The sequence below is a fragment of the Dipteris shenzhenensis genome, chromosome 31, assembly GCF_047967505.1.
Source record: "Dipteris shenzhenensis isolate YYH24624 ecotype China chromosome 31, Dip_SZ_1.0, whole genome shotgun sequence".
In the NCBI taxonomy this organism is placed as follows: Eukaryota; Viridiplantae; Streptophyta; class Polypodiopsida; order Gleicheniales; family Dipteridaceae; genus Dipteris; species Dipteris shenzhenensis.
This window is the reverse complement of record NC_141626.1, coordinates 41,332,879-41,347,886: the sequence shown is the minus strand read 5'-3', so window position 1 is coordinate 41,347,886 and position 15,008 is coordinate 41,332,879. Positions and strand designations below refer to the sequence as shown.

General features: G+C 39.8%; 1 pseudogene; it reads right to left on the bottom strand.

Moving 5' to 3' along the window:
* Positions 1-1,370: 1,370 nt before the first annotated feature.
* LOC147881466 (uncharacterized) lies at positions 1,371-2,273 on the bottom strand (annotated as a pseudogene).
* Positions 2,274-15,008: the final 12,735 nt, after the last annotated feature.

Below are 15,008 nucleotides of genomic sequence, written 5' to 3'. Positions count from 1 at the left end.
TTCAAAATCAATAGGCAGATTAACATGAATATCAACACTATCATCAGAGGCTTGTGTATGTGCAGGATGTATGTGCAGGATCCAAATCCAGATTGTCAACACATTGCTCTACAGATGGAGTAGCAGTGATGCCATCAGATGAACGAGTAGTAATGACATCAGAAGTGGAATCAGTATCAAATAGAAAAGGAAAGGTAGAAAGTAAGGACTTAGTGTCCTCTACACCCTCGGTAGACCATGCCCCTCCCATTAACTGCTCATTGAATATGGCATCACGATTGATTATCACCTTCTTAGAAGAGGGATCATAGAATTTATAACCTTTAGAAATTGGAGAATATCCAATGAATATGACCTTTTTGCTAGGAAGATCTAGCTTTTTCCGTGTCTCTTTTGGTACATGAATATAAGCAATGCAACCAGAAGTTTGAAAATGTGATACAGAAGGAGTCTCCCCTATCCAAGCTATGATTGGTATCTCATTAGAAGGTGCAGTTGTAGGAAGATGATTTTGCATAAAGATGGCTGTCAAAAGTGCTTCTGCCCAAAAGCTTTGAGATAATCTAGAATGAAGGAGCATACATCACATAGCATCAAGAGAAGTGCGATTTTTACGCTCTATGTGAGCATATTGTTGAGGAGAGTATGGAACAGCATATTCATCATGAATGCCACACTCAATGCAATAATCATTGAAAAGATTAGAAATATATTCTCCACTGTTGTCACTACGAAGTGTCTTGATCCGAAAACCAGTATGAAATTCTACAATAGTTTTATATTGCTTGAATATTGATAAGGCCTCTGACTTATGTCACAAGAGAAATGTAGTTGTATATCTTGACCAATCATCAATGAAAGTGATGAAATACCATTCCGAGGAGCAACTACTATGGTATGTCCATCTTTTTCAATCCGACGCTGTGTGTGGTCAAAGCCAATGAAGAGACCAAGATCAACAAGTCATGCAATAGAAAGAAGATTTCTTTGAAGATCTGAAACATGGAGAATGCCTCACAAGACTCTTGTTGAAGAAAGTGCCAAGATATAAATCTCCAACGCCCATGACTTGACAAGTAGTGTCATCAGCAAGATAAACCAATTTCTTGTGAGGAAGAGCATGATAATTATGTAACCATTGAGATTGATATGTCATATTACCAGTAGCACCAGAATCAACAGTAAAAGTGGAACCATCTCGAACATGAAGTATCCTTTCTAGAGAGACATCAGAACAGATATGATTTGCCTCTTAATGTGTATGGGCATCTTGTTGTTGAGCAGCATATGCTTGAGTACGTTCGCAATCATAACGCCTCTTGTAACACTAAAAGGATGGATGATTTCCGCCACAATATTTGCAAGAAGAATTATTGGATAAGCGGGTGCTTAGTGGTAACACCATGTTCCTCATCATATTGCCGAGCCCAACAATCGGAGATAACATGACCATGCTTATCACAATAAGAGCAATGTTTCTCAGGATATTTGAGACGAGAAGAATTGCCACCTCTATACGGATGACCACCATGTCCATATTTGAAGAAAGGATGCTTGCAAGCAACACAAGCTCTCTCAATTTGCATCATCCATTGTTATCATCACAGATTCATGAGGTTCTTTACAACGCTTGCGTCATTGAGCATACTCAATCAAAGAAATACATTTTGATCAAAATCAATTTCATTTTTGCTGGAAAGGATGGTAACAATATTATCATATAATGGATCCTGGACTATGTCGAGAAGATAGGTCAACAATTGATTTCGTGGAACAAGTGCACCAACAGCAGCAAGTTGATTGACGATATTCTTGAATAAGTCAATATGAGTTGTCATAGGAGCTCCAACTTTGTACGGAGTGCTCAAAAGATTACGAAGATAAAGAATCTCTGTGACAAATTTCTTCTCAAAAGTAGAAATGAGATATTTCCATATTGCATGAGAAGAAGAAAGGGCAAATACATCCAACATAAGAGAATCATGTAGAGCAGATAAAATAAACCAACGAGCTGCTTTATCATGAGAACGCCAATCAACAAAGTCAGATCTCCATTACTCAAAGAGAGGGCCTTGAGTCACAAGAGCATGATTCGGAGTTGCATCAATAGGTTGGGGTGGACAAACGAGATCACCAAGAATAATATCTGAAAGATTATCACCTTCGAGTATCAATAACATCTTCACTTTCCAACCAGGAAAACCACGTCCTTGAAATAGAGGAACAGATCGTTGGCCAGAACGAAAGCCATTGATGATTATAGACGTTGCCATCATACTTCGGGAGAATATGTTTGTTAGAGCTCATGTCAATGATTGAGATACCCCAAAAAAGGATAGAACATGAGATGGGAGTATACTAGAAATAGCATGCATGCCAAGAAAGTGCTTTGAGCTAGTTGATCACAAAACCACGATATTTTTGAAGAAAAGCAAAACTTGATCATCACGAAATAGAGGTATTTTTGGTGAAAAGCACTATGATCATGCTGATCATGAAACCACTACATTTATCACAAAGCCACAAGATTCTTGGCAAAAAGTAGTACAAGCGTGCTGATCACGAAACCAAGAAAAAAGTAGTCGTCACAACAATTCTTGTAATAATAGAAGCAAACCACCGAGTTGGTGGCTGTTAATATCCTAGTGTACAACCAACTACCATGCTGGTGACCACTTATCGTGCACTGCCACCGTGCTATCCTAAAATTCATTGCACAATGCTATACTAAAACAGTCCCTTTAGGCTGGTTATCTTTAACTATCAAATTTCAACCACCGAGCTACTTTAAACATTTAAGTATTATCATGGAAGCAAGTTGACACAAAATCCTACCTAACAAAACCTACATCATGAGCTTGACAAGTACCTTAAACAAGCATGAAAAATGATACCAAGGAAAATTAATATTCACCATCTTTGCCGACTCCAAGTCATATAGCCAATTGCAAAGCATGTCCTCCTTGTATCTATAGCCAACGATTACAATTCCGAATAAAGCATTACAACTCCAAAATGTTTAGTTCACAAGGCATTCAATGAGCTCATCCAACATTGTTCTCAGATAGAACATGAGCATTCCAAAGTCTTTTGGGTATGCCATATATTTGCACTAGGTGGATCGGTGTACAAACTTTCAAGGCTAGATCTCATAATGGGCTCTTATTTATGTTTGCATTGCACTTAAATAGGAAGAGAGTTCATTGAGCCCGTCCTTCTCATTCTTCTTTCATACAACTTGACATGTCCACCTCTCATCATTCGACTATTTAATCAAAATATTTCATCTCACATTATAGTCCTTGGCCTATCAAAGGACACTATCTAGTCACATAGTTGAGAAAACATCACTTCAGTCACTTTGAAAATATTATAATATTGCATATATATACATACATATATATATATATATATATATATACATACATATATTTATATCTTAACAATTGTACTTACATTGAGAAATATGAAATCCCATATAACTAATCGACAATTCTTTAACGAATGAATTGTATGTCATTCAGCTTATCTTGTAATCTTGTAATGATAATAATAAAAGCAAACCACCATGCTGGTAGTAGTTATATTCCTAGTGTGTAACCAACCACCATGCTGGTGGCAGTTAAGTTAATATCCTCATAATAATAGAAGCAAACCACCACATTGATGATAGTTAATATCCTAGTGCTCCGAGTTGCAACCAACCAGTGCTATTATACCAGAAGCCATTATACTAGAACGAATCGCATTATTGCAAAATGTTATCCTAAGATGAATGCATTGCCCAAGTTAACTCTGGAGAAAATTAATAATTCAATAGATTACACACAGATTACATAGATTATATCTCAAAGAATCCTTTCCTTTAGATTACATCTCAAAGACTCCTTTCCTTCAAAGGGCTAGTCCCACATTGCTTTGAGCAAGTCGCCTTTCTAAGCTCCTTGATTGCAGGCTCAGTCCTCCTTGCTCCTTTCCCAAAGGGGGCTGGTTCCTTCCTTCAAGGGCCCAGCCCCTCCCTTCATGTCACTTCCTCTTTCCTTGGTTTGAGCTTCCTGGTTGTAGGCTTGGCCCTTCTTGCTTCTTTCCTAAAGGGGGTTGGTTCTTCCCTTTAGGCTCTTTTTCCTCGCAACCTCCCTTCTTCAATTTGAGCTCCTTGTCTTTTGTAAATTTCTTCTGAATTTCAAATTGTGCTATAGCATCTACTTATCGTAGGATAGCTCTAGCAGACATGCATATTTGATTTATCCATGACCTAGGCAATGGCAAATGGCATTCTCTACATACCGAGCTTGCATGCACAAACACCCCAAACCAAAAGGTGGCAACATGTAGGCCATCGGATCATGCAGTCATCTATGATGGGCATATGGCAGACCATGCATTTTATACCTTGTTGCATAGTAGGATATGCATTCGATTTAAATATTACAGTTGTCAATAACACAGTCTTGCTCTATACATGATGAATTTGCTTTTTTATTCCTTCTTCCCTCATCCTAAGGCTGTGGATGTTCTCCTTCACCTCCTCCACTCTTTGCTCACTACATGCAACAGCTTCATCTAATTCCCTCAACATCTCTTGCAGCTACTTAAATTGCTCAAAAACATCAACATGGAACGTTTCCAAGACTTCCAATCTAGTTTGGAAATCTCTCATGACGACGGACTACTTTTCAAAACTTTTGAAAGCCACTGAAGCTCGTGCACAACCCTATTGTAAGCTTTTTGTTGTAGGGTCTTGTAGCTTACTCTTTGAACTTCCAACAGTGTTTCGAAAAAACAACCCCCACTATGGTTGCTTCAACTTGCCCCACTGTGGCTGCTCTCGGCATCCTTGCTGACTTAGAGAGCTGCCTCATTGTTTTCTCTACCCCGACTGCTCTCTACCCCATCCTTCTTAGCCTTGAAGCTCTCTCACAGATCCTGCATCACTGCTCTAGTTTTTGCATTCTCCCTTTTCAGTTTCCCCATCGTCAATGCATTTTGCATGTTGCAAAGCCGTTTGTAAAGAGCCTCCTTTTCATGTCTCTGATATTCAACAATGTACGCTATACGATCGTTAGCTCTTCCTTTGTAGATGATCGATCTGCTTGCTTCAGCATTCAACATGCATCAACTTTCAAGCCTAAGGCATCACCATCAGCTTGGGAAATAGGCCGAAACGCTGACATGTCCTATAGAAGATGAGCCCCCTATTACTTTCGCTCAAAAAGGGGTCCCAGACCTTGATGTTCATGAAAAGCTTATGGCAGGCTTTTCACAAAATAAAGATGTCTCACAACCGGCTGCCACCCACCATCTTCATTTTGTGAAAAGCTTCCCGCGGGCTTTTTACTAAGACTTCAAGGTCCCCGGGAAGCTAAAAATAAATTCCAATTTCCTGATCAAGCAAGCTTCCTTGCTAGAAGTTGAATCGTCATGTACAGAGTGTCAACATCACTTTTCTAAGCCCTCACATCCCCATCAATGCTAGAAAATGACACAAAATACGAAAATCCTAAGCTAGGAGGCTAAAGATGAGTCGGTTATCACAATCAATAAGATAACCGAAAATCTACACATAGTCCTAGCAAAAAGTTGCAATAAATGGTTGCAATTCCACATTGAGGGAAAATGTAACAATGGAAACAATAGGTATGAAGAGGGAGGTGGGTTGACACAACTGACAAGCACATGTGGCAAGAGACTCTAAATGTTGCAATACACAAGCTTTCCAAAAACTTTGGCCCCAGTTTCCTCATTTGAGCTATATGAAATACACTCTAACTTGCCTCATCAACCTTCAAAACCCACAACCTTCCAATGCCAAAGTGAATGGCAACCACACAACCAAAGTGTGATGTTGTTAACAAAGGCAAAGAAGACAAGGTGAAGAAAAAAACAAGTCTAGAGATCAACATGCTTCCAATGAGTCAGTGGCCATTAGCAATGATTATTTGTCTCCATCATACATGCCTTAACATTCTTTTAAAGCTCCCATGAAATGAAATTTTGATGAAGAGGTGGCCATGGAAGCGATCAACTCCTACAATAACCAAATGAAGACCATGTGATCAATTCCTAAAATGATCAAGTAGATGAACACATCCATGCAAAGGGAAAACAAGTAATAGTTGGTGAGGTTGAAATGGACTCTATCTGGATTCCTTCCTAAACCTCAAAGTAGCAACTCAAAGATCCAAAAGCTATCACTAAGCCTCTATGCCAATTGGTGGATTTTGATGACCTCCAAGCTAGGGAAGTTTGGCTCAAGTAATTCATCGATGTCAAAAAGTCAAACATGAGAGACACATTGTGAATAATAATTTTAGGAAGGGGATGATTTTTCTATTATATAATTCCAAGTTGGGTCCTCTAAATATCAAATTTCAAATCATTTCCATTGAATCCTATCGACTTATTTAAATTTTCACCAATGGGATAGTTCAACTATCCAATTTGTAGGGCCAGGTCATCATTGAGATCTTAAAGGGAGCCAAGTAAAGCCATGTTGGGTGATGAATTGTCTTGTCTAAATTTTGATACACACTCCACATGGGGTACTTCCACAAGCTCAAGGGGTCACTAGGCAATATGTAAGATATTACATGCCACCAATAGAAGGGTTTTATATTTTTATGGAGTTACAGGAGCTATACATACATAAGCATTTTTAAAATTTCAAAAGTGATAATTTCCATACATAAGGGATATGTTTATCATATAAAAATTTATAGAAAGGATCTATAAACGTTATTAAAATCCATAGGTAGGAGTTTTTTTAATACCCTTTGATTGAACATGCTATATGGGGTGTCTGCACAATGAAGTCCCTAGATATAGAATTCCAAAGTGTTTAGCTCCCTTCAAGTATTCCATACCCACTTTGATTTAATCACATTGCCATGATATATCTTTTAATGCATTTCCCATTTTCATGAAAATGTGTCTAACCTTGTATTAAGGACAACAAATTGTTGGCAACCGACCAATTTTGCATATGGAATGCTATCTTAAAACAAATGGTTGTACTTGGAGCTCTGATATTTGGTGGAGTGTGTATTAATTAGTGTACATTCACATGTAATAACCTTTCTTTGTGGAAGAAATGATAGACTCTTTTCACAAAACTAGTTAATTTGTATGCCAAGACAGGATTGTCTTTCCCAAGGTCTACCATCTCACATGTTGAGGATAAGGTATTCTTGCTATGGGTAAGGAAGTACAAATCATTTTCAATCAAGGTAGTGTTCTACACATACAAAGAAATAATGATCAATGGATAAGTTGATTTACATATACGTTTGGCTTAAATGATCTAGAAAGAAATCGATGTGACTTAAGGAAAGCATAAGCTGTAGAGAGCTCGACAAACATGGATAGTCGAGTCCAACTATCTAAGATTAACACTTAGCAACAAGATGAGATTTGCACAAGGTCAAACAACCCATCATATACTTTGCACAACCATTTGCTTTTAGTAGGCCTTTTTCCATTAAGGAGATCAACTAAAATCTAAAGACCACTAGAAGTAAAGGAGTCTGTTTTCTTGCACTGGATCTTGCCACTACTCCGTTTGAGGAGAGGATATAGCTTTCTCATACATCAAAGGATCCTCAATGATAGGCATGGCATTCAGCTCAATATCAACATCAAATTCAGTTTTCTTGCACTGGATCTTGCACAACAACAAAAGCAACTATAGATGCACTTGATAGACGCACGAAATAGCGGGCGTGTCTATAGGCGTTGCTTGAATAGAGAAATTACAGGCACGTCTAGTAGCACGTCTAATAGCTCGTCTATTTGCATGTGTATTAACACGTCTATTCATGCCTACACTGAGAAAATACGGGCCTATCTAACATTGCGTTTATCAATGCATCTATTTGCACATGTATTAGCGCATTTACACTGGAAATTAGATGCGTATTTAGACACATATTTAGATGCAAAATAGAGAATACAGAAAGTGAGATTTTGGTGTACATCATTGCTTTCCAAACATTGCCCATGATTACCAAAGCACATAATTTTAACAAAAACATCAATGCTTTTTTGCAAGCCCACATATACAAGAATTAAGTGAGGTGAGGAGAATGAGACAATATGTAAAATAGTTTTACCAATATCAATGATGGGCTACGGTTCAATCTCATCCTCAATGAGATCAACCCTTGCCAAACTATTTACTTCAAAATCCAAACAACTGTTTAGATTCACAAATACATTCAACCCACTACTACTTGTGCTACTCATGTGCTCATCGAAGTCATCTTCACCAATGGTAGGCTCGTCCTCATGGGTAATGGTCTCAATATCTGTATCTCCTATCTCATGATCATCCTCCTCTTTCGTATCACGGTCATCATCACGTCCATGGCCATGATCATCCTCCGTACTCTCCATATTAGTAAATTTACTATACATCACTTTGGAATGTGGCATAATAGGTATGACATGCCACCATCTATTATTATCCACCATTGGTTGATAGACAACCTAAGTCAAATACAAATACAATCATGTTATTTTCCTTGCATCAAAGGTATCAAATATTTAAAAGCGAGTATTTTTATATGTGTGCACAGTACCTGTTCACATTGTTGCGGTAGTACTAGTGTGTCCTTCCTAGTTTGCCAAAACTTTGTGGAGTCAATAGTTACAAAGCCACTTGCATGGCATTTGATTGTTGCATTAGGGCCTCTTTCCACCACGTCCTTAAACCACTTCATATACAAAACATACACAAAGAAGCATCGAAAGTCAAGCTTAATAATATCTTGGATTATGCCACAATAATAATCCATGGCTCCATTGGCTCCCTCAAAGCTAGCAATGACGGTGTTTCTCTTATCATCAATCCATTGTGTTCGAAAATGCTTGCCCCCACACCATATAGCATTGAACATAGTGCACTACACCAAGAAAAAATCAATTAAATAAGCAATCTAAATTGTTGAAAGCTCCTAACTTATGCGTAACATTCTATATACTAACCTTGCTCATGCATCCCCTAGCATACTCCCATTCTTCCATTGTGATATGCATCCCCTCGTCTTTCTCTGCTTTCTCCATTGCATCAAGTAGCCAATCTACATGAATATCCTTTGGAAGTGCTATTGGATACTAAGGGTATGGCACACAAGATCCGTGGTGTGTACGAAAGAGGGCCCTTTCTTCTTGTCTTCTTGCCTTTGCATCCTCGTATCTTGTCACCCATCTTTTCATCACATCACTATTAAGCACGCAATAGAGGTTGATACTATTACGCAACTCCATGTCTATTACTTTGTTACATCCTTTCCCTTGAGGCACAATAGAGGTCATCCTTAGGTCTTCATCATCTCTCCATAGTCGTGGAAGAGAGCTATCCACATCAACAAGAAACTCAGAAATATATACAAGTGATTGTTGTACCAACCAACCCTCGGCCATGCTAACTTCGTGTCTTGCATTTTGTCTCACGAATCCCTTCAAGGTCTTCATGAAGTGCTCGAGGAAGAACAACCATTAGGCATGTATAGTACTGCATATAGCAATCTCATCCACCAAATGCACTATAAGATGTAGTTGACTTGTGAGAATAGAACGTGGAAATGTCTCCTCCACTAAACAAACCATCTCTACTGACATAACTTGAGCATTCTCAAGTGTGGTGGGATCTATTTCCTTTGAGCTCACATACCTAGAAATGAAAAAGTACACCATATTAGTAATATGAACACCTTGCATGGAGCATTGATATGCATCATATTTTGTATCATGTAAAGTACCTCACAAGCTCGCCCATCTTATAAATACAATCTTTCACATCCTTCAATGCACTACGTGAAATGCTAGTAGGTAGTATGAACTGATCCCACGAGGAGGTGGTTGATTAGTTGCTTATAATTATTCACTCACAAATTTGAAAGGGAAAAAGATATTATGCACATAAAATACTTACTTGGAGCATCTTGTGCCAATCATGAGATTTCAAGCCATATAATTGCTCTACACCTCTTTTCTTGCTCTTTGTAAAGGCTCTCTTCAAACACCTCATGCATCCAGTGGGAGTACGAATTGTAGTAATAGTGGCTTCACCGCCGCCATCTCTAGCTTTGATAACCTCCACGGTGCATGAGGTAAAAAAGCACGCCCATTTGGTCTCTCTTGTGTCCAAGCTTCATGCATCCTCCCTGTGGTACTTAGATCCTCCCTTATGCCTACGGAATCTCGTGTCCCATTCAAATGCTCCCAAATGGTAGATGCCAAATTCTTGAAGATATGCATGGGATCAAGCAAGTGATTGATCTTGAGGTGGGACCAATATGGTAAATGATAAAAGATGGAGTATCTAAACAAAATAAAGTGTTAGCAGGCAATCTCTATTTCCAGCCAATATAGCACACAATAGTTACAAACCCTTACCGGCTCATGCGAAGTGGTGGAGTCGTCATGGAACCATCCCAAATTCTCATCCAATCTCCCATAGTGAGTGATTGCGAGAGGACTTCATTCCAATGGGCAACATATCTAGGATGATCAGATGGGAGAAATCGATGGTGATTCTCATAGATGACCTTATTCAATGCATCTGCCCGTGAGGCAACTAGCGAAGGACCACAACAGGACATGCATGGTAACCCGATGTAGTGAGACCTGAACAATAGACACAATTAAGAGTTGAAGGTGGATTTAGGGTGCCACATCCTTTTCCTATTCATAATTAGAAGTGAAACGCTTACCTGAACACTCGCCATATCCTGGGAAGTCATGCATCATCCACATCAAAACTCCTTTGTAGTTGAAGTCTCGTGATGAGGGAGGCCTGCTCACATCATGCACCTCGATACCTCTCCAAAGTATCTCTAGCTCATCAATCAAAGGCTCCAAATAAACATCAGGATTTTTGACTTTATGTTTCCTTGGAATTAGAAGGGACAGCATAACATGTCCGTTCTTAATATCCATAGAGGGTGGAAGATTATAATTCGCCAATATCACTGGCCATACATTGTAAGAGGTGCTTTTGAGACCAAATGGGTTCACACCGTCCATACCCAATCCAAGTCTCAAGCTCCTAGATTCTTCCTTGAAGCTTGGCCATGTGTCTTCAATATGCTTCCATGCAGGAGAGTCTGCGAGAGTTCTCCACTTGCCATCAGTTGATCGATGGGAGGAATGCCATGACATGAGCTCTGCAATGGATTTGCACTTGAACATAAGTTGGATGTGAGGGATAATGGAAAAATGTCACAGAACATTACGAGGCATGTCCAAAGTTTTGAGATCTGCTCTATATCTTGCCTCTACAGCACTCTCTTGCATCCTTATCTAGTCCACAAAACAAAATGCAATCGTTGATTCATGCATGGATGCGCTTGTAATCTAATCCTCCAAGAGAGGTCAAATGTTGCCTTGCCATATCTCTTAAGGTCGGTAATTTATTCTCCCTTGGAAGCATTTTACACAATAGCCTGCACATGAAGACCATAAATGAGGAAAAGCATTCGAGTAATTGACCCACTAGCATAATTCACCATGTTTGCAAAATAGACTTTAAAGCTTACTTGAGTAATGCATCCAAACTTGCATTGCTCCATCGATAGATGGTTTACAAGTTTAGTAACTCAAGGGAGGCACGTAGAATAGAGAATGTGCACCCCTCAAACAGTGGAGTCGATGCTGCAATAAAAAGATCATCCTACTCCATGCTATCATCCCTCCCTTGATGGACATATAAATCCTGCACCATATCATCAAACACCTCCTCCTCCATGGCTTCATGAGGTAATGGCAGAGGGCTACTATCACCATCACTCCATGCATCCGTAACCATCCCTCCTGAAGATCCCACCTCATATCACCATGCTTTGCCTTCTCACGGTGAGCATAGGACAACATATGCGGGTGTGGTACTGCATCTTGTATCAAATTAAAACAGGATCATAACTCAAACATATGAACACCCATAGGTATCTCAATCAACCTTAACTCTTTAACACTTACCATGTTTATGGTCGCATCCCATTCTCCATACTTTGAGATGTGATTGAGTGTAATCCTGCGTGCACGATACATGTTTCCTCGACATCAATGACACATACATTTGATTTTTTTCTCCAACCACATTTTGCAATGGTGGATACAGAGGGATTCATCCTCACTAGAGCTACTTGTTGAAGATGAATACATTCTACAAACAAAGAACCCAAAAAGATTTGCTTTTCTTCAAATATTTAATTTTAAAACTCTGTGGCGCGTCTAAAACCATGTCTGCTTTTCTGTGGTGCATGTCTACAAGTGCATCTAAAACCACATCTGATCTGTGTATCTAGACGCGCAATTACACACGTATTTACATCCGTTTATAGATGCGCTATTAGATGCGCTTATAGATGTGGTTTTTAAATCTGCTTTTAGCATGCTCGCTTTGCTTTTCTTCACATTACTTATACTTTGTGCGACTTGCTTGCTTTGCTATTAGCAGATCCACAGTTTTGATGCTTACGAGGAAGGTACCCACAGTTACTTCCAAGCTTACACTTAAGAGAAAGGCACCCACACTTACTTCTAAGCTTAAAGGAGAAGAGGGTGAACAAGGAAGAGAAGCAACTTTGAAAAAGAAGAAGAAGCTTCCATACCTCTAGTATCCAAGGTAAGTCTTTTTACAGTTGATCTTTTTTGGAAGTTGCTCTCTTTGGATTTGTCCTTTGTCGTATCCAAGAAATGCATGATTTTGGTATCAGTGTTATGTTTTTGTGTCGGATGCATGTCCTTTTCTACTTTTTAGAATAGTCTGTCTATCGGAGCATGTCTATAGACGCATCTCAGAGCACGTCTAAAACTGCATCTACAGATGCATCTAGACGCATGTCTAGCCTGTTTGCAGGCATAGACATCCACGTCTATAGACACGCTATTATACGCGAAAATAGACACGCTCTGACAGTAATCTTTTCTAACAGTAATCTTTTCTTCTGTTCCCCTTTCTTCTCAGCTCATCAGTAATCATCTTTTTTTCTTTTTTCTAGTTCATCATGTGGCCAAGAAGCTCTTGGGGCTCACTTGATCTCCGGGAGTCTATTTTTAGGGACTTATATAACCTTTTAGGGCACCCTCCCAGTCCTACGGAGTTATACGGGTATATGACGGGTACTCTAAACACCCCCCAGGAGTTGGCACTACAGACTCCAAACCACCCCACACCAGCTGAGATTACCCCAGCGGAGTCAGCACAACCCAGCTGGCTACACAGCTGAGGCCCTTCTCCTATGCCGTCTTATGCCCCTTCCCCCATGTCGTCTTATGCCCCTTCCCCGATGCCGTCAGGAGGTCCTTCTGTCTCGCAGAGCTATTGGCGTACTCCTATGCAATCGAGACTCGGTTCTTTAGCTACAAGTGGTCCACGTAGTCCCGTGCAGTCTACAGCTACGAGTGACCAGCGTACTAGCTCGACACGACATGTAGCAGGCATAGTAGTAGGGAGAGTGATGGGGGATGCATGGCACAGTGATTTGGGAGGGGTGGTGGTGGGGACGATGATGATTCAGATGATTTAGATGTGCCTCCAAGTGATGGTACGATCTTCTATGACATCACTTAGACAAGAGGCATCTTGATGGATGCACGGGGGAAGGACATGGCCTTCATGTGCTCTGTAATTGCTAATAATTACAAAGATTACTTCATCCACTACAAAGACCAGCCAAAGAGGTTGGCTGATGAGACCCTCGCTGCTGTTCGCTCTAGGTATCCTAACCCCCCCAATCATCAGTTCACAGATAAATGGGCCAAGTCAAATATTGTTATGATACTTGGCAATAAAAGATCTTCGCTTAAGAGGCAGGCACTAGAGGAGCTTGCCAGGCTCAAGGGAGGACAACCACCAAGGGGCCTGCCCCACATCGCTCACAAGTGTGAGTGGAAGAAAGCAATGAAGTCAGCAAGGGAGGACCCCAGTCTGCAGCACGTGGCGGCACGAAGGATCCAGAGGAGCAATATGGAAGCGTGCATTTTGGAGTAGGGGGTGTTGAATCATGGGAGGCCCAATTTGTAAGTATCGATCTCAAATTATATTGCTTATGTAGTTTATTAGGAGGAGGTTTTTTTGTACTAACCCCTCCGCAAATTGTGTCGTCTTGCAACTTGTATCGTGGGCAGATATCATACTCCTATCGAGATAGTCTACCACAACCACCATTGAAGAGGAGATACATGGAAGCATTTCTATCATGACAGGTTGATTACTGAGGAGCAGTATATCCGAGCTACTGGAGCGGCCTCGAGGTATTTGAAAGTAATTAAATAATGTCAATATTATAAGTAAAGATTTGATTTTTCATACATTGATATATGTTGTCCCTTGTTTACAGGTCCTTGCACAAGAAGACGAGGAAGAAGATGAAAAAGGAGGCGGAGAAGGGAGCGCAGAAGGAGGGAGCGTGGAAGAGAGCGAGGTTGTGGAGAACATAGATTAGTCGTAGAAGTAGCGCTAGCTACTCTTTTTTGTACTTAAAGCCACTGGCTTGGCTTCGTGCCTCTTGTATATACACTCCTCTTATTTTTTGTACTTGAAGCCACATGACATGGCTTAGCTTTGTGCTATATGTACATATAAGCACTTTTTAAGCTTTCAATTTTATTGCGTTTTGGAGTTGTAATGTTTTATTTGGAATCGTAATTAAAATGCGGTTGGCTGTAAGAATTGAATTACACAATGTGAAAATGGGATTCTTGTAACTATATAGCATACACAACATACACAGCATTCTGTAAATTTTAAAAAAAAATATTATGTAGTGCGTCTATCAGGGCATCTATAAACGCGTCTATATACGCGTCTTCCTGTTTGAGAAGTGTCTATTTACACATCTATAAGGCATTTATAAGACCGTTTATAAATGCGTCTATACATGCATTTGACGATGCGTCTGTCTGTATTTTAAAATTTTTAGTAGAGTGTCTATTTATGTGTCTAGATGCACGTCTATATGCGCATCTGGGCTATTAGATGCGGGTCTCTAGACATGAAAATAGAT